General features: G+C 40.2%; 7 non-coding genes across 7 annotated transcripts; 3 read left to right on the plus strand and 4 right to left on the minus strand.

The window, feature by feature from the left end:
- The first annotated feature begins 1,494 nt into the window (after nucleotides 1-1,494).
- On the plus strand, nucleotides 1,495-1,566 carry TRNAQ-CUG (transfer RNA glutamine (anticodon CUG)). The gene has a single exon. It is a non-coding gene; the product is annotated as a tRNA-Gln (tRNA).
- Nucleotides 1,567-8,014: 6,448 nt separating this feature from the next.
- TRNAM-CAU (transfer RNA methionine (anticodon CAU)) lies at nucleotides 8,015-8,086 on the minus strand. Its single transcript has one exon. It is a non-coding gene; the product is annotated as a tRNA-Met (tRNA).
- Nucleotides 8,087-9,003: 917 nt separating this feature from the next.
- TRNAV-AAC (transfer RNA valine (anticodon AAC)) lies at nucleotides 9,004-9,076 on the minus strand. Its single transcript has one exon. It is a non-coding gene; the product is annotated as a tRNA-Val (tRNA).
- A 2,410-nt stretch (nucleotides 9,077-11,486) lies between these two features.
- On the minus strand, nucleotides 11,487-11,564 carry MIR2379 (microRNA mir-2379). Its single transcript, NR_031298.1, has one exon. It is a non-coding gene; the product is annotated as a microRNA mir-2379 (primary transcript).
- Nucleotides 11,565-11,571: 7 nt separating this feature from the next.
- On the minus strand, nucleotides 11,572-11,645 carry TRNAT-AGU (transfer RNA threonine (anticodon AGU)). Its single transcript has one exon. It is a non-coding gene; the product is annotated as a tRNA-Thr (tRNA).
- A 2,752-nt stretch (nucleotides 11,646-14,397) lies between these two features.
- Nucleotides 14,398-14,469, plus strand: TRNAA-AGC (transfer RNA alanine (anticodon AGC)). The gene has a single exon. It is a non-coding gene; the product is annotated as a tRNA-Ala (tRNA).
- A 562-nt stretch (nucleotides 14,470-15,031) lies between these two features.
- TRNAL-UAA (transfer RNA leucine (anticodon UAA)) lies at nucleotides 15,032-15,114 on the plus strand. The gene has a single exon. It is a non-coding gene; the product is annotated as a tRNA-Leu (tRNA).
- The last annotated feature ends 4,011 nt before the right edge of the window (nucleotides 15,115-19,125 follow it).

The raw sequence follows: 19,125 nt of genomic DNA on the forward strand, positions 1-19,125 counted from the left end.
GGAAAACTCCCAACCCAGCATTTCGGAAAAGAACCAATTTAAAGATTTTGTCCAGTAAAAGCCACCCTGAAAAAAATCCTTCTGTAGAGGAATCCTGGAAGAAACCTGGCCTTTTGTTTTTGGTGATTTCCACTCGCCCCCCTACGCCCGCCCCAGGTAGTGGGAGTTGCGCTTCATGGTCTAAATCCACTAGAGGCGCACGGACTCCGAAACCCGCCTCCGGTTTAAAATCTGAAATCCTGGAAAGCAATCCCAATCTGCAAATCATGAAAGTATTTCAGCTAGGTCAGTCTCATCCGACGGGCGTCGAATTTCAGGAAATTGCTTCGAGCAAAGCTAGACTCCCCAGTACCGCTAAAGAAATCGCTGGGTACACACTGCTAAACTTGTGCTGGGTATTTTTGCCCGCGAAAAGCCAGCCTGAGGAGTTTGTGGAGATACTGGATTAGGATGCGACTCAGAATATTCACCAGGACCCATCACAGAAACTGACTGTCTTGCAGGTTTTCACCAAATATGGACGCCGAAGTGTGTGCGGGAAACAGATGCTGCAGCAGGGGAATCTTCTCTGTGTCCATTTGGGAGTCTCTATATTTTCTGTTAGTGAAAGTAGGACCGTGGGGCTCGACTCGGTCCTAGGAAGACTTTCGAGGGCCTTTCCTTTCCTTTTCCCCTCATCTCCCCGGTTCCACCTTGTGCTCCCAGGGCAGCAGGGATCTTACTCCAATCGCATCTTCCAAGCATGTTTAATTCCATTTTCCTTAAATGTCAGTGTCTTGTCTGCGACTCTGGTAAATCTTTCCATAACGCGTCAGCAAAAGAGGTAGATCAGTTCAGTTCACTTGCTCAGTCGTGTCCGACTCTTTGCCACCCCATGGGCTGCAGCACACCAGCCTTCTCTGTCCATCACCAACTCCCGGAGCTTGCTCAAACACATGCCCATCGAGGCCGTGATGCCATCCAACCATCTCATCCTCTGTCGTCCCCTTCTCCTTCTGCTTTCAATCTTTCCAGCATCAGGGTCTTTTCCAATGAGTCAGTTCTTTGCATCAGGTGGCCAAAGTGTTGGAGCTTCAGCTTACCACCCTAGAAAAAGACGATTTTCCGTGAAGTAATAGAATCTGAGAGAGAAGGGTGAAAGACACCAGGTCTCTGCCTCAGGTTATTCATCTGTAAAATAGAGATCATGATCCCCATCTCGTAGGACAACTCTGAGCCTTGGGTGAAGTAACAGTACAAAACGGTTATCATAAAACCGAGCACTCCGTGAGAATGGGTGGGTGGAAAGGCCGATTCCTAACATTAGGGAGGCAATGTTTTGCAGTAGAGTCTGGCTTAGATGATAGATACAGGCATGTGACAGGTAAGGGTTCATGACTTAATCCTAGAGGAGGAAATGCAAAATGTATTTCTACCCTTTAGAAAACCACATCAAGGTTCTTAGGGAGGAAGAATTATATCATCAAAGAATTTAGAAGGTATTTGTCCAGGACAGGCCCCATGGTGTAATGGTTAGCACTCTGGACTCTGAATCCAGCGATCCGAGTTCAAATCTCGGTGGGACCTGTAAAAAGTCTGTTTTTACTTGATTTCACATCCCCTTTCTGTAAATTTCTGATAACACTTATTTCTACGGAAATCTTCTCATTGCAACCCCTGGAAGCTTTCACCCACAGACACGAGGGCTAGGAAAAAAGTGCTATCTCTCTTACTACAAATTTTCTTTTCGTATACTAAATGCTTCTCAAAAATTACATCTTTACTTTTTATTGGTCACTTGCTACTATTAAACTTGAAAACAACTCAAACTGGGGGAGGGGGGAGACCCTTGAAATACAAAACACACACCAGAAATAGTTAAAATTATATTTATCTTTTAATATATTTTTCTGTTTCAGAGTAATATAATAATCAGTAACAGCGTTTAAGCATAGAAAAATGCAATATGGAAGGATAAAATTTCATGGTATCTATAAAATAGAAATACCTTTGAAAGAAAAAAAGAATTCATGAACACTGACTTGTATACTTTTCAAGGATGCTAGCATATATCATGGAGACAGCAATGGCAACCCACTCCAGTACTCTTGCCTGGAAAATCCCATGGACAGAGGAGCCTGGTAGGCTGTAGTCCATGGGGTCAAGGAGTCGGACACTTACTGAGCGACTTCACTTTCACTTTTCACTTTCATATATTGGAGAAGGAAATGCAACCCACTCCAGTGTTCTTGCCTGGAGAATCCCAGGAACGGGGAAGCCTGGTGGGCTGCCTTCTATGGGGTGGCACAGAGTCGGACAGGACTGAAGTGATTTAGCAGCAGCAGCAGCAGCAGCATGTATCAAATTGCTCTTGGGTACCAATGGATAAAATTCAGTGATGGACTGGACTATTTTAATGTTCAAATTTTACCAATTACATTGTGAAAATGTTGGCAATTATATTCTTTAGGACGATTCAAACTTATGAAGAAACAATTTAGAAGACCACTGGAAGGCAATGTGAGAGCATCAGAATACTATGACAATTCATAAAGACTCTAAGAAATGAAGATAGCTTAAGGATACTGTCCTAGCTAGGTTAAAACAATGAAGTGATAAACCAAAGCAGCCCCCTCACCATCATCTCATTCTTAGACACATTTATTTCTAATTTTCAGGTGGATTTCTTTCTTATGTGAATTTGCCATTTAAGATTGCCTACTTTTCTTGTAGGCTTTCACCAAAGCATATTTTTACTAAAGCTTAGTTGCTCAAACATTTCTTATGCTATAGTTTCCAAGTAAATATTTTTTTCTTCTGAGTTTTCTTATTAATTGCAACTACATGCTTTATTATTTTACATTTTGTATTTAAATCACTAATCAATCTGAAATGTGATTTGTTACTTGTTGAAGGTAAATGTTCATCTCTGTTTTCTGCCAAAGGCAAAGTTAGTTATGTCATCACAGTTTATTTTAAAATTATCTTTGCCTACCTACTGAATTGAAATATCAAATTTGTCACTTATTAATGTCTATATTATTTTATCTATTTTATAAATTTATTTCCCTTTATGTATACTTATGACAATGCTAGGATCTTCTGATTAGATTTTATTTTAATACATTTTACTGCCCATAAAGCATTCTTCTCCTAGGGCATTTGACATTTTCAGATGAAGGGGAATAAGAAGATAAAGAAGGGGAGGTTGGATATTCAAATAATGTTTCATTTTGTAATTTCAAGCTTCTTGTAAAAGTTGAGAACACATTGAATAAGCATACATATAAACCAGATATCCTGGAGTACAGAAATCTCAGGAGTTAGGTTTCAGTCCTTTGGATCTCTATTTAGTTATTAGTAAAGGTGCTGGTGCCATTAAACCCTGTCTTTTCCTTGGTGAACCCTGCAGGCTTTGAAGAGATCCAGAAAATAAAAATTATAGGTCATGAAGGTTTCAGCATTTGTTTGAGGTAGCTAAGATGTGATAAAGCATAGTTTCTCTCTTTCAGTGAAACTATGAGCCATGCTGTGTAGGGACACCCAAGATGAACGGGTCATGGTGGAGGGTTCTGACAAAACGTGGTCCACTGGAGAAGGCAATGGCAAACCATTTGAGTATTCTTGCCTTGGGAACCCCATGAACTGTATGAAAAGGCAAAAATATAGGACACTGAAAGATGAACTCCCCATGTCGGTAGGTGCCCAGTATGCTACTGGAGATCAGTGGAGAACTAACTCCATAAAGAATGAAGAGATGGAGCCAAAGTAAAAACAACACCCAGCTGTGGATGTGACTGGTGATGGAAGTAAAGTCTGATGCTGCAAAGAGCAATATTGCATAGGAAGCTGGAATGTAAGGTCCATGAATCAAGGCAAATTGGAATCAAGCAAACAGGAGAAGGCAAGAGTGAACATCGACATTTTAGGAATCAGTGAACTAAAATGGACTGAAATGGGTGAATTTAACTCAGATGACCATTATATCTACTACTGTGGACAAGAATCCCTTGGAAGAAATGGAGTAGCCATCATAGTCAATGAAAGAGTCCAAAATGCAGTACTTGGATGCAATCTCAAAAACAACAGAATGATCTCTGTTCATTTCCAAGACAAACCATCCAATATCACGTTAATTCAAGTCTATGCCCCAACCAGTAACGGTGAAGAAGCTGAAGTTGAATAGTTCTATGAAGACCTACAAGACCTTCCAGAACTAACACCCCCAAAAAGATGTCCTTTTCATCATAGTGGACTGGAATGCAAAAGTAGGAAGTCAAGAGATACTTGGAGTAACAGGTAAATTTGGCCTTGCAGTACAAAATGAAGCAGGGCAAAGGCTAACAGAGTTTTGCCAAGATAATCCACTGGTCATATAAAATACCATTTTCCAACAACACAAGAGCTGACTCTACACATGGACATCACCAGATGGTCAGTACTGAAATCAGATTGATTATAGTCTTTGCAGCCAAAGATTGAGAAGCTCTATACAGTCAGCAAAAACAAGATTGGGAGTTGACTGTGGCTCAGATCATGGACTCCTTATTGCCAAATTCAGATTTAAATTGAAGAAAGTAGGGATAACCACTAGACCATTCAGATATGACCTAAATCAAATCCCTTATGATTATACAGTGGAAGTGACAAATAAATTCAAGGGATTAGATCTGATAGAGTGCCTGAAGAACTATTGACAGAGGTTTGTGACATTGTACAGGAGGCAGTGATTGGAGACCATCCCCAAGAAAAAGAAATGCAAAAAGGCAGAATGGTTGTCTGAGGAGGCCTTACAAACAGCTGTGAAAGGAAGAGAAGTGAAAGGCAAAGGAGAAAAGGAAAGATATACCTATTTGAATGCAGAGTTCCAAAGAATAGCAAGGAGAGATAAGAAAGTCTTCTTCAGTGATTAATGCAAAGAAATAGAAGAAAATAATAGAATGGGAAAGACTAGAGATCTCTTCAAGAAAATTAGAGATACCAAGGGAACTTTTCATGCAAAGATGAGCACAATAAAGGACAGAAATGGTAAGGACCTAACAGAAGCAGAAGATATTAAGAAGAGGTGGCAAGAATACACAGAAGAACTATACAAAAAAGATCTTCACAACCCAGATAAATATGATGGTGTGATCACTCACTTAGAGGCAGACCTCCTGGAATGTGAAGTCAAGTGGGCCTTAGGAAGCATCATTACAAACACAGCTAATGGAGGTGATGGAATTCCAGTTGAACTATTTCAAATCCTAAAAGATTATGCTGTGAAAGTGCTACATTCAATATGCCAGCAAATCTGGAAAACTCAGCAGTGGCCACAGGACTGGAAAAGGTCAGTCTTCATTCCAATCCCAAAAAAGGGCAATGCCAAAGAGTGTTCAAATTACCGCACAATTGCACTCATCTCACGTGCTAGTAAAGGAATGCTCAAAATTCTCCAAGCCAGGCTTCAACAGTACATGAACCATGAACTTCCAGATGCTCAAGCTGGATTTAGAAAAGGCAGAGGAACCAGAGATCAAATTGCCAACATCTGTTGGATCATTGAAAGAGCAAGAGAGTTCCAGAAAAACATCTACTTCTGCTTTACTGACTATGCCAAAGCCTTTGACTGTGTGGATCACAACAAACTGTGGAAAATTCAAGAGATGGAAATACCAGACCACCTGACCTGCACTCTGAGAAATCTGCATGCAGGTCAAAAAGCAACAGTTAGAACTGGACATGGAACAACAGACTGGTTCCAAATAGGGAAAGGAGTATGCCAATGCTGTATATTGTCACCCTACTTATTTAACTTATATGCAGAGTACCTCATGAGAAATGCTGGACTGAATGAAGCACATGCTGGAATCAAGACTGCCGAGAGAAATATCAATAACCTCAGATATGCAGATGACACCACCCTTACGGAAGAAAGCAAAAAAGATCTAAAGAGACTCTTAATGAAAGTGAAACAGGAGAGTGAAAAAGTTGACTTTAAACAACATTCAAAAAAACTAAGACCATGGCATCCTGTCCCATCACTTCATGGCGAATAGATGGGGAAACAGTAGAAACACTGACAAACTTTATTTTTGGGGCTCCAAAATCACTGCAGATGGTGATTGCAGCCATGAAATTAAAAGACGCTTACTCCTTGGAAGAAAAGCTATGACCAATCTAGACAGCATATTAAAAAGCAGAGACATTACTTTGCCGACAAAGGTCCATCTGTGGTTTTTCCAGTAGTCATGCATGAATGTGAGAGCTGGACTATAAAGAAAGCTGAGCACCAAAGAATTGATGCTTTTGAAGTGTGGTATTGGAGAAGACTCTTGAGAGTCCCTTGGACAGCAAAGAGATTCAACCAGTCCATCCTAAAGGAAATCAGTCTTGAATATTCATTGGAAGGACTGATGCTGAAGCTGAAACTCCAATACTTTGGCCACCTGCTGCGAAAAACTGACTCCTTGGAAAAAACCCTGATGCTGGAAAAGATTGAAGGCAGGAGGAGAAGGGGACGACAGAGGATGAGTTGATTGGATGGCATCACTGACTCAATGAACACGAGTTTGAGTGAACTCCAGGAGCTGGTAATGGACAGAAAGGCCTGGAGTGCCGCAGTTCATGGGGTCACAAATATTTGGACATGACTGAGGGACTGAATTGAAATCATAGTTTACACAAATAAAGCCAAGGGTTCAATCTCTGAGGAATATCTTTTGATTTCTATGATCCACACTTCAAGGACAGTCTGTGACTCTCCTATTTTTTTCTCTCTTCCACTCTTTCCTGTTCCTTCTCTATTTCTCCCATAAAATTTTTGGGTTGGCCAAAAATTTCGTTCTGGTTTTTCCATAATGTCTTAATGAAGTTTTTGGACAACCCAATACTTCATGTACCCTAGAACTATTACTACACTTTTAGATTGCCAGTTGCACTCATCTATCTTTGCTGTTTTCTGTTTTCCTGACTCCCCTTCCTTCTTGAAAAAAGATAGCATATTATAATCTTAATCTGTACATCCCCTCACATAAGTAACAATATCTCCTGTTAATCACTCCATATCTTTTTTGCAGCTGCATGGTACTTCTCCTCAGAGTCTATATGTCTCAGTTTATTCAACAAATCTCCTGTGCCTGGACATTTTCAGTTAAAAATGCTTTTTGGGAATATGCAAGCAAAATAAATTGAAAATGGTTGGTTTTGCCAAATAAGAACATATTCATCAGTGAAGTAAAGGAAGGAATGAAACAGATCCACCACATGCAAAATTTTATTAATATTTTTTCTTTTGATATTTTTCTCTGTGAATTCTCACTGCTTAGAAGAATTTCTATTTTCTTGTCATATATAGTCACTCATTTTAAATTATTTTAATTAGACATTTTCTCTCAATTTCTTTTGCAAATATATCAGTAAAACTATTTTTCTTCTAGTTTCTCCATGGAATTCTGATGCACAAAAAAATTGTAAATGTAGTCTACTGTTTTATATCATTTCATATGCAAGGTTTTTGCTTCTTTTTCTCGTAACATTCCCATGAATTCAGTTTATGTAAGTATGAACAGGGAGAGTGTATGAAAGGTGTCTTCTCAATTATTGTAACATAAATTGCTTCAGAGAAGAGTTCACAGCATGTTTCTATTAACTTGAACATTATAAATCATGCCTAAGAATGAACAAAAGAGTGAAAGGAACCTGAACCCCCCGACTCAAGTAAAAAGGCAATGTAGGTTTCTAGCAACCAATGATCTCAGGCAAAATAACAATGTTTTTTTTCTTTGAGTGTAAGGAAATGTGCAAGAAAATAAAAAATTATATCCTATCTCAGTATATAATCTCTGGAACACAAACGGTTAATTTGTTGGAAATAAACATGAAATTTGTCAGCTCTTCCTCTACTCCAAAGATAAGACTTGTCTCTTTTCTTTTGAACGAGAAGGAAATTGTGCAGTCATTTGAGGAGAAAAAAGGAAAACGCTGAACCCTAAATGAACTTTAGGAAATCAAATACACTCTCCGAGGCCGTGTATTGGAGATGTTACAAAAGTATTAGCAGAGGATGGTTTCGATCCATCGACCTCTGGGTTATGGGCCCAGCACGCTTCCGCTGCGCCACTCTGCTCCCCTTGAGCCACCGGTTCCCCTCTTCCTTACCATATTAAAGATCAGCCACTTCGTTAGAATACATATTTTTTTTCTCCCTCTTTCCTTAGCCTGAGATCAATTTCCCCAAGAATTAAATGACCTCAGTATTCCCCTCCATGTTGCGCTTTCCCAATCTGCCAAAAATCCGGCATCTTTCCTTCAGGAGCTGCTCTGAGCTCAGGGGAGGAACTTCGAAACAAGACGAGCAAAGTCCCTAAGTCCTTCCTTACGGATAACCGAGGAAGGCATGAATTCAGACTTGAGGAGAAAGGATATTAACTAGCTCGTTCTGTTTTCCGTCCTCAAGAAAGTTTCCCTGAGGAAACTAGAAGCAGCATTTCCATATATTGACTGACTAACTGCCATTTTCAGCTTTCCGGGCACCTGATTTACCCTCTCAGGCCTCTGCCCTTGGCTTCATGAAAAGGGGCTTCGTATCCCTTTGACAGTTTTCTCTCGTCCTCAGCGAATGCTGGATTTCCCAGACCAAAGAACAGAAACCTCTATTCTATTCTATTTTGGTCTGGACCTCCCAGACCAAAGAATAGAAACCTCTGACGCCTTTCATCCTGTGCTCTGTCTGCCAAATAACTTCCGCAAGTTTCCTCTTGCTCTTTTCACCATCTTCCTTCAGTCCCTTCAGGAGTTTCTGTTTCTTCATTAAATACTTGTTTTCCGGGTCCCAGAACAGGTAGGGTTTTGGTTAAGAAACAAACTCTGTAAACCTCAAGAGAGAATCTGAATGAAAACACTCCCCTGGCGGTTCTCAGTCGTCAGTACTAATTTCATTGTGGCTTGGTACTTTGTTCTTGTTCGTGCTACGGAAGAAGGGTCCTGTGTTTAAAGATAAACAAAGATCAATGTGGTCAGTTGGAAACCTCAAGCAAAAGCTATTGTTTCCACCCGGTTTCGAACCGGGGACCTTTCGCGTGTTAGGCGAACGTGATAACCACTACACTACGGAAACAAGATATAGAGCTGTTATTTTTTTTTTTTTTTTGGTCAGGATAGGTGAAAGCATGTCTATAACCCAAGGCTATTTACCAAAATATCCTGCGATATTTAGTCGAGAGAATAGCAACTTTCCAAGTGCTCATCTGCAATTGCCTAGGTCTGTTAGCGTCAAAATCTATAAAGCAACAAGAAAAAATAGTCCATAACGTATAAGAATGAACACAGACCTGCTGACCAAAAGAAACCACGCGCAAAAGAGAACGTATTCTATGACGCCAATTGTTTACATTACAAAGTAGGCAAGAAGCTTTTGCATTGTTAGGAGTCAGAATAGTGGTTCCCTGGGAGTAGGTAGAGTGGGTAGTTACTAGAAAGTTCTAGGAATATTGCTGATACGCCTGCTGGTTATCCAGAGATGGTCAATTTGTGTAGAATCATCAAGAAAACATTTTTATACTGGGAGGTGGGGTTATTTACTGAAGAAACTGGGGAGTGCCAGTTGTGGGGACTGGCTAAGCAAGTTGTAAATCCATAGGGCAGGCACTCAGGTAAGACTGGCAATCAGAAAGGGCAGGCAGGAAACAATAGAAAAATTATTAATGAAACAAAAATTTGGCTCTTTGAAAAGTTCAACAAAATTGACAAATGTTTAGCTAGATTTACAAAGAAAAACATAAAGAAGATATTCAAATTACTAAAATTAGAAATGCAAGTGGGGATATTACTACAGATTTTGCACAAATAAAAATATTACAAGCCAACACTATGAAAAATTGTATGACTGCATATTGGATAACCTAAATGAAATGGACAAATTCCCAGAAACACACAATTTACCAAAACTGAAACATGAAGAAACAAATATTTTGACAGCCTATAACTGTTAAGTATATTGAAGCAGTAATCAAAAAAATTACAACAAAGAAAAGTCCAACCTAGACATTTTCACTGGTGGATTCTACCAAACATTTAAAGAAGAATTAACACAATCCCTCTCAAACTCTTCCAAAAAATTGAAAAGAAGGGAACATAACTCATTCTATGAAGACTGCATTCCCTTAATATCAAAGCCATTAGAAGAAAAGAAAACTGCAGATTAATATCCCTGATGAACATAGATGCAAAAATCCTCAACAAAATGTTAGCAAACTGAATACAGCAACATATTATACACCACAGCCAAATAAGATACATTCCTGGAATGTAAGCGAGATTTAACATATTAACAGAATGAAGAAAAAAAGAACAGGACCATCTCAATAGATGCAGAAAAAGCATTTGACAACATTCTTTCATGATAAAAAAAAATCAATAAACTAGGAATAGCAGGAAACTATTTTATCTTCATGATAAAAGTCATTTATCAAAAAGTCACAGCATCTTCAATGGTGGAAAAGTGTAAGCTTTTTCTCTAATACCTGGAACAAGACATAGGTGTTCACTTTTACTACATCTATTCAGCATAGTAATATCAATTCTAGCCAGGACAAGTAGTCAAGAGAAAGATATAATGTCATACATAGAAAGTACTGAGGATTACACACACACACACACATTAGAGCTAATAAAAGAATTCAGCAAAATTGAAAGACACAAAATTCAACATACAAAATCAGTTGCATGTTTATTCACTTACAATGAACAATCCAAAACAAATTAAGAAACAGTTCCTTTTACAATTGCATGAACAAGAATGAAACATTTAGGAATGAACTTAATCAAGGTGGAGGCAGAGGTTTACACTGAAAACCATAAAACTTTAGAGAGAGAAAAAAAAAGATATTAAAGAAGATATCAGTGAATGGAAAGATATCTGTATTCATGAATTGTAAGACTAATATGGTTATAATGTCAATAAAGTCCAAAGTGATCTGCAGTTTCAATACAATCCCTATCATAATCCCAATTTTTTTTAGAGATTAAAAAAAATTCATCCTAAAATTAACATTGACTCTTGTGGAACCACCCAAATAGCCAAAAAGATCTTGAAAAAGCAGAATAAATTTGGAGCCCTCTCACTTCTTAATTTCACAATTTACTTTAAAGCTACAGGAACCAAATCCATGTGGTCCTGACTTATAGCCAGAAATATAGACCAATGAAATAGAATAAAGACCCCACAAGTAGATTCTTGCATATATGATCAGTTGGCTTTTGACAAGAGTGCCAAGACCATTCAATGGAGAAATTACAGTCTTTTCAACTAATGGTGCTAAGAAAACTGTTTATCTACTGAAAGAATTAAAGGTGAACTTCATTAAAATTTTAAAACTTGCTATGTGAAAGACATTTTAACAAAAATTAAGACAAGACAGAGAAAAATATTTGCAAATGAGACATCTGAAAAACGACTGTTATTCAAAATATTATTTTAATACTCAACCAGAAAACAACCCATTAATTTTCTAACTCCTGCTTCTTTGCTTGTCTTCAAAATATCTTCTCCAGCAGCCTTTGAAGATTAAAGTTCTGAGGCCATGGAGTTTGCTTTTGAAGCCAAGAAGATAAAGGCCTCGCTGGGATTCGAACCCAGGATCTCCTGTTTACTAGACAGGCGCTTTAACCAACTAAGCCACGAGGCCCCGATAGTGAAGAACGTCACAACGTGTTGTTTTTCATTTCAGCGGTTTGGTTGAGATTTTTACTACGAAGTATATTTGGACATGGAGAAGGCAATGGCACCCCACTCCAATACTCTCGCCTGGAAAATCCGATGGATGGAGGAGCCTAGTAGGCTGCAGTCCATGGGGTCGCTAAGAGTCAGACACGACTGAGCGACTTCACTTTCACTTTTCACTTTCATGCATTGGAGAAGGAAATGGCAACCCACTCCAGTGTTCTTGCCTGGAGAATCCCAGGGACGGGGGAGCCTGGTGGGCTGCCGTCTACGGGGTCGCACAGAGTCGGACACGACTGAAGTGACTTAGCAGCAGCAGCAGCAGCATATTTGGACAGGAATCTCTTCTAGGAATGGAAACTTGATCTGACCAGAGATTCAAAATCAGAGTTGAACAGTCAAAGGACTTGAGGGGGCCATTTCTTTTCCATGAATTTATCAAAAAGAAAGATCTGGTTATGGACGGAGGCAGTTCGAACAGTCCAAGTAAAGATTGAAAAGAAAGTTAAAGTCTCTCAGCCTTTGCGACCTCACGGACTGGAATTCTCCAGGCCAAAATCCTGGAGTGGATAGCCATTCCTTCTCCAGGGGATCTTTTCAACCCAGATATCGAACCAATGTCTCCCACATTGCAGACGGATTCTTTACCAGCTGAGCCACAAGTAAAAATTGGACTGCCCCAGAAACTTGAACAGTTGTCTTTGGACCCTCTTTGCTTATCTGGTACAACTGACACGACCCTTTCATAGTGGGGTTTCTCTTGGTTACCTGAGAGATATTCACACATTAAGTGTTCAATATTACTTCATTCTATTCCAACTTGTGCTTCAGGATTTCATTTCAGCTCTGTCTCCTCCAGATACACAAATTTCCTATTTGGGAGCTTCTTTCATGGATTCTTAAATTCCCCATGACAACTTTCAGCACTCCTACATGACTGTTGCCATTTAAGACAGTTGATGTTAGGATTACCTGGGAGTCCTTGGTAAAATTAAGATTCTTGAAATCTACCCCATTTATTAAAGGATCATTGCAAGAGGGGTTCTGGAATCTGCATTTGTAATAAGTCTTCCGGGGGATACTTTTGAGTGCAAAGATTGGAGTCCCTATTGTCACAAGTGCTGTCTTTTCTGGAAGCACTTGAAGTTCTAGTCTTCGGGTCTGTAGCCAGCAGTACCTGAATTGAGAACTTCCAGATGTACAAGCTGGGTTTCAAACAGGCAGAGGAACCAGAGATCAAATTGCCAACATTTATTGGATCATAGCGTTCCCCACCCCCACCCAAAAATCTACTTCTGCTTCATTGACTATGCGAAAGCCTTTGACTGTGTGGATCACAAATAACAGAGGAAAATTCTTAAAGAGATGGGAGTACCAGACCACTTGAAGAGGAGAGTGAAAAAACTGGCTTGAAACTTTACATTAAAAAAACTACGATCATGGCATCTGGTCCCATCACTTCAGGATAAATATAAGGGAAATAGTGGAAGCAGTGACAGATTTTATTTTCTTGGGCTGTAAAATCACTGTGGACAGTGACTACAGTCACGAAATTAAAAGATGCTTGCTCCCAGGAAGAAAAGTTATGACAAATATAGCGTATTAAAGACCAGAGATACTACTTTGCCCCCAAAGGTCCGTACAGTCAAAGCTTTGGTTTCTCCAGTAGTCGTGTATGGATGTGAGAGTTGCACGATAAAGAAAACTGAGGGCCAAAGAATTAATGTTTTCAAACTGCGGTGCTGGAGAAGACCCTTGAGAGCCCCTTGAACAGCAGGAAGATCAAACCAGTCAATCCTAAAGGAAATCAACCCAGAATATTCATTGGAAGGACTAATGCTGAAGCTGAAGCTCTAATACCTTGGCCTCCTGATGCGAAAAGCTGACTCATTGGAAAAAACCCTGATGCCGCGAAAGATTAAGGACAGAAGAGTAAGGGGGCAGCAAAAGATGAGTTGGTTAGGTAGCATCAGTGGACATGAATTTGAGCAGACTCCGGAAGGTAGAGAAGGACAAGGAAGCCTGGCGGGCTGCAGTCCATGGAGTGGCAAAGAGTCGGACACGACTTAGGGACTGAGCAACAACCACAGCCTATACCTAGCCCAATGTGTTTCTTTTATGGACATATTGGGCTGTCAGTGAAAGCATTTTGCCATTAAAATCAAAGTCACGAATTTGAACTGCCTCTGGGTCCACTGCTGCTGCTGCTAAGTCGCTTTAGTCGTGTCCGACTCTGTGCGACCCCATAGACGGCAGCCCACCAGGCTCCCCCGTCCCTGGGATTCTCCAGGCAAGAACACTGGAGTGGGTTGCCATTTCCTTCTCCAATTCAGGAAAGTAAAAAGTGAAAGTGAAGTTGCTCAGTCGCGACCCCATGGACTGCAGCCTACCAGGCTCCTCCGTCCATGGGATTTTCCAGGCAAGAGTACTGGAGTTGGGTGCCATTGCCTTCTCCGCTGGGTCCACTAGTGATTTCCAAATGTAATCCCAAAGTGAGCTCGTTTCAATATAGTGTCTCTTGGGCCCCAGTCTGTTGTCGTGCGGTGGGGGGTTGAATTCAGCAGGCAAACCGCTAATCTCTTAAGGAAAATTTGGGACAGTGCCTTCGGTAGTGGTACCTGAGAAGCCTTGTTGTTGGCGTTAGTGCGGTAATTTCTGCTACTCTAGGGCCTCCTCCTCCCACTTGTTTATTCCTTTTCGGACAAAGGATTAGCAACGGGGGTGTAGCTCAGTGGTAGAGCGCGTGCTTAGCATGCACGAGGCCCCGGGTTCAATCCCCGGCACCTCCACTTGGGAGTTTTCGACCTCCACCACTAGAATTTACAACGGCTACTGATGAGTAGTAGGTGAACTTAACGAATGTTGTGATTTTTCTCGTAATCCTTTCTTCTTTTCTTGGGCTTCCCTGGTGGCTCAGCTGTAATGAATGAGATTTCTCCAATTCAGGAGACCCCGCTTAGATCCCTGGGACGGGAAGATTCCCTGGCGAAGGAAATAGCAACCCATTCCTGTATTCTTGCCTGGAAATCCCATGGACAGGAAAGCCTGGAGGGATACAGTACATGGGGTCGCAAAAGAGTCGGACACTACTTAGCAACTAACAACAACAACAACAACCTTGAGAAAAGACAAGCATTTCTCTGGATTTGAGGTGATCTAGTGAGAGCGGACAGGAAAAAGTGAGAGGTTTCAGAAAGCACAGAGAGCTTGCTGTGTTTTCTCAGTCATAATCCTCCTCATATTTTGATGCAATTCCACAAAGCCAGAAATAATTCAGTGTTTTCTTATATGCACAGGACAATACATTGGTTCTAATTTTAAAAAATAATTGCAGAACAGCGGTAGTCAGCAACCGGGATGGCCGAGTGGTTAAGGCGTTGGACTTAAGATCCAATGGGCTAGTGCCCGCGTGGGTTCGAACCCCACTCTCGGTAGGTGAAATTTTGCTCTCCTAAATCTTTCCTGAGAGAATACTGGCCTTTAGAAATAAACTTGAAAGATTACATATCTGTTTTTCTATCCTTTTGTGAAACACTTCTTGTCTTCAAACCGAAAGAAATTGCTTCAGTAGGCAGTATTAAGTGTGTGAATTATTTCCCTGCACAGTTCTATTAAGACTGCCAACATAGGAAAACCGACCAAATCAACCATCTGCCTAAAGATATTTAAATACTTCAGCTCTGAGTTCCAAGAGAAATAGAAACTTGGACACCCCCCCCCCCCCCCCATTTGCTCTTCAGGCAATCAGGCAATAGTAAAAAAGAAAAGAAAGTTCTCTGTAGCCCCCGCGGAAGTGAGGAGAGGGATTCTCATTGTTTCCAAAGCGTCCTACTCAGAAAGCTCAACTCTGCCTGGGCAGTCCCTCCAACTCACTCTGGAAAGCGTAGTTGATTCCTCACAAGCAGAATACAAGTGTTTTGTTCTATTTTGTTTTTCCAATTTGAATGTAAAATATGGTCTCCTAGTGGAGTTTTTATTTACATTTTTCTTGTGGTGGTATTATTAAACATCTTCTATGTTTAAGAGCCATGTGTACTTCCTTTTCTGTGAACTGTTTTTTAATATCCTGTACTCATTTTTCTTCACGATTGCTGGGTCTTTCTCTTTTGATTTGTAGAAAGTTCTTTAAATGAGTCAATTAAGTCATGTTTTGATATGTAACAAGAAGTTCATTTGCACTTTGTTGTAATTTTGGACATTGCAGACTTTGGACTATGAGGGTGAGGTTATCAGTCTTGTCTTTTGTTTTATGTCTAACTTGAATATGCCTTTTCCCTATACAAGATCAACAAGAGTAACAAAATAACTCATTTTTTCTAGAATGTCCCTTACTTCTTTTTAAACTTAGATCTCTGATATATATTTTTTTTTTCCTGTCTTAATATGTGAGGTATCAGTCCAACTCTACTTCATTTCCAGAGGATTACCAGTGACCCCAGCACCATTATTGAATACCCATATTATGTCCAATGATTGAAATTCGAGCATATTAAATTCTGTTCTCGTTAAAATCCAGAGGACCAGAAGTCTGGCATCTTCAAGATGATTTAAAAGAGCATGGACTTTAAACCTCAACAATCATATACTCTAATTCTGGCTTTCCCACTAACTCTTTGAGCCTCAAGTTCTTCATGTGTTAAATGGGGATAATAATCCCTACTTCATGGAAGACAGTTGAAGAATGAAAAGATAATATATTAAGGGCTGGCAAATTAAGAAGGGCTCTTTGCCACTCTGAATACCCATATTATCTTTGCCACTCTGCAGGTTAGTTTCCTTCCTCCTTAAAAGAAACTCACACTCTTCCTTTATAGCAGTCTTTAAAATAAACCCAGAAATCAAATAAAAACTGTCCTGATAGTTAAAGTGCTTATGTTTTGAGATCAAACACCTAGATTCTGCATTTCATAGTTCTCTAACCCCAACGGAGTTAGACAGCTCAGCAGGTCATTTTCATGAGCTTCCTCGGGTTTCAGGTCAGAGTCATCAGCATTGTGTTTGCTCCTGGTCGCCCTGGGAAGAGGAAGGAAGCTCCTCCTGAGAACTCATCTGAATAAGCTGGTTTGAGAAACACCAAGTTTCCATGGAGAGGCAAGACTCATCCTTAACAAAAGTGGATATTCTTGTTTCTTTCCTTTGGATGGGGTAGAGAAAGAGTGAGTGAAGAGTTTGTTTTTTCTGAAATGAGATTCCAGGGAACAAAGATTTTACTCATATTGAAACTTTCTGAAGAGAAAACACAGCAATCTCCTAGTGGTTGGTTTGCAAAGCAGTTTAGGTTATAATGTTGATGACACCAATGTCCAAGTTCCATCCCTACAGAAGTTAAATTACATACTTTTCTTCACGAGAGACTCAAATGAGATCTGAAATCACCATGCCATTCCCATCTCTGCCACAGAGAAGGTCTGAACCTGTTGTATCAGAGTTGATTAAATTCCTCCAGTCAGTGGGGGCTGCTGGCAATTTCTACTCAAATCCAACCTCTGTTGTTGTTTCTTGAGGTAGGCAGAATTCAGTGGTAACACAGATGCCCTCCCTCTGACATACAAATCCTGCACAATCCCTCATACTGTGAATATGATTAGGGTATGCTACATAGCACCACTGACTTTAAAAAAGGAAGATAATCAGGAGTGAGCCTGACCTACTTAGGTGAGCCCTCGAAAGGGACTGGGCTCTTTCTGAAGTCAGAGATTGTAAGTGTGAGAGGAATTGAGGGATTGAAGTGAGAGAGAGTCTCTGTTGCTGGCTTTGAAGATGGAGGGGGCCAACAGAATGCAGGTAGCCAGTGGGAGCTGAAAACACCCAGCCAACAGCAAGAATGTAAGGATTCGACCATCACCATGAGAGCTTAGAATGCAGCCCCATGTATGATTTTAGCCTCGTTAAATCCTAGGTAGCAGAGAACTCAGCTACCTAGTGCTCACACTCCTTACTTACAGAAATCTGAGTAGATACTTGGGCATTGTTATAATCTGCTAAGCTATGATAACTGGTTATGCGGCAACAGAAAACTAAAAGATTTCTGTTTATTTTTTTAAAGCACATAATGTAAAATGTAAAGCTGGAAATGTTATAACAGAAAGTTGAATTGTGTCAGGTAGAGGGTCAGGTGCCTCTGGGGGCCACTCTCCATCTTTGTTCTTTCTGTCCCTTTCTTGGGCTCCTGCTACTGACTCTCTGAGTGACCCTCACGTTTCATCTCTATGGATACCTGGAAACTGCTATTGGTATTTTAGATTAATATAAGCATATGTTCCCTGTTATATATATTATGTATTATAAGCGTTAATTTCACATCTAACACATAAAGTAAAAATAGCTACCAACTGATTCCTTAAACTACTTGTAGCATGCATTTCGATATGAAGTATGCAGCACTGGTGGTGGAGGGGGGCTAAGTTCCCACCCTCCCAGGCTTCTGGATAGAGGAAGAGACCTGCCAATAGTAATTTTAAGAGGTATCACTTAGTATCCTTTAGTTTTAAAACTAGAGTATGTATATCCCTGGGAATAAATGGACACAAGGAATCATTTTCCTGACCTTGGACATGTATGTGGATTCACTTAGGACTGACCTGCCTAAAAACTCTGTGTTTCCCCACCTTCTTTTGTCACAACTCTTCTCCCACTAAGAAAAAGGAGATAACTTTCAACCATCCAATAGCATACTCGTCTTATTTCCCCAAGACACAAAGCCTCCTCAAAGCATCTGACAAAATGACTCTAAATAATGCTATCAGTAAGAAAGTGAATGTCTTTAAAGACTGACTAACAAAATTCTTTTGCAGACTCAGATGGTTTCTTGAGGTGAAGGAATTCAAGCTGAGCTATTTCAAATCCTAAAAGAGGATGCTGTGAAAGTGCTGTACTCAATATGCCAGCAAATGTGGAACACTCAACAGTGGCCACAGGACTGGAAAAGGTCAGTTTTCACTCCAGTCCCAAAGAAAGAAAGGCAATGCCAAAGAATGTTCAAACTACCACACAATTGCACTCATCTCACACGCTAGCAAAGTAATGCTCAAAATTCTCCAAGCCAGGCATTAACAGTACCTGAACTGAGAACTTTCAGATGTTCAAGCTGGATTTAGAAAACGCAGAGTTACTAGAGATAAAATAGCCAACATCCACTGGATCATAGAAAAAGTAAGAGAATTCCAGAAAAACATCAACTTCTGCTTCATTGATCACACCAAAGTCTTTGGCTGTGTGGATCACAACAAACTGTGGAAAATTCTTAAAGAGATGGGAATACCAGACCACCTGACCTGCCTCCTGAGAAATCTGTATGCAGGTCAAGAAGCAACAGTTAGAACCAGACATGTAACAACAGACTGGTTCCAAATTGGGAAAGGAGTATGTCAAGGCTGTATACTGTCATCCTACTTATTTAACTTATATGTAGAAAGTATATACATCATGTGAAATCCTGGGCTAGA

This window comes from Bos taurus, chromosome 23 (assembly GCF_002263795.3).
Source record: "Bos taurus isolate L1 Dominette 01449 registration number 42190680 breed Hereford chromosome 23, ARS-UCD2.0, whole genome shotgun sequence".
Lineage (NCBI taxonomy): Eukaryota > Metazoa > Chordata > Mammalia > Artiodactyla > Bovidae > Bos > Bos taurus.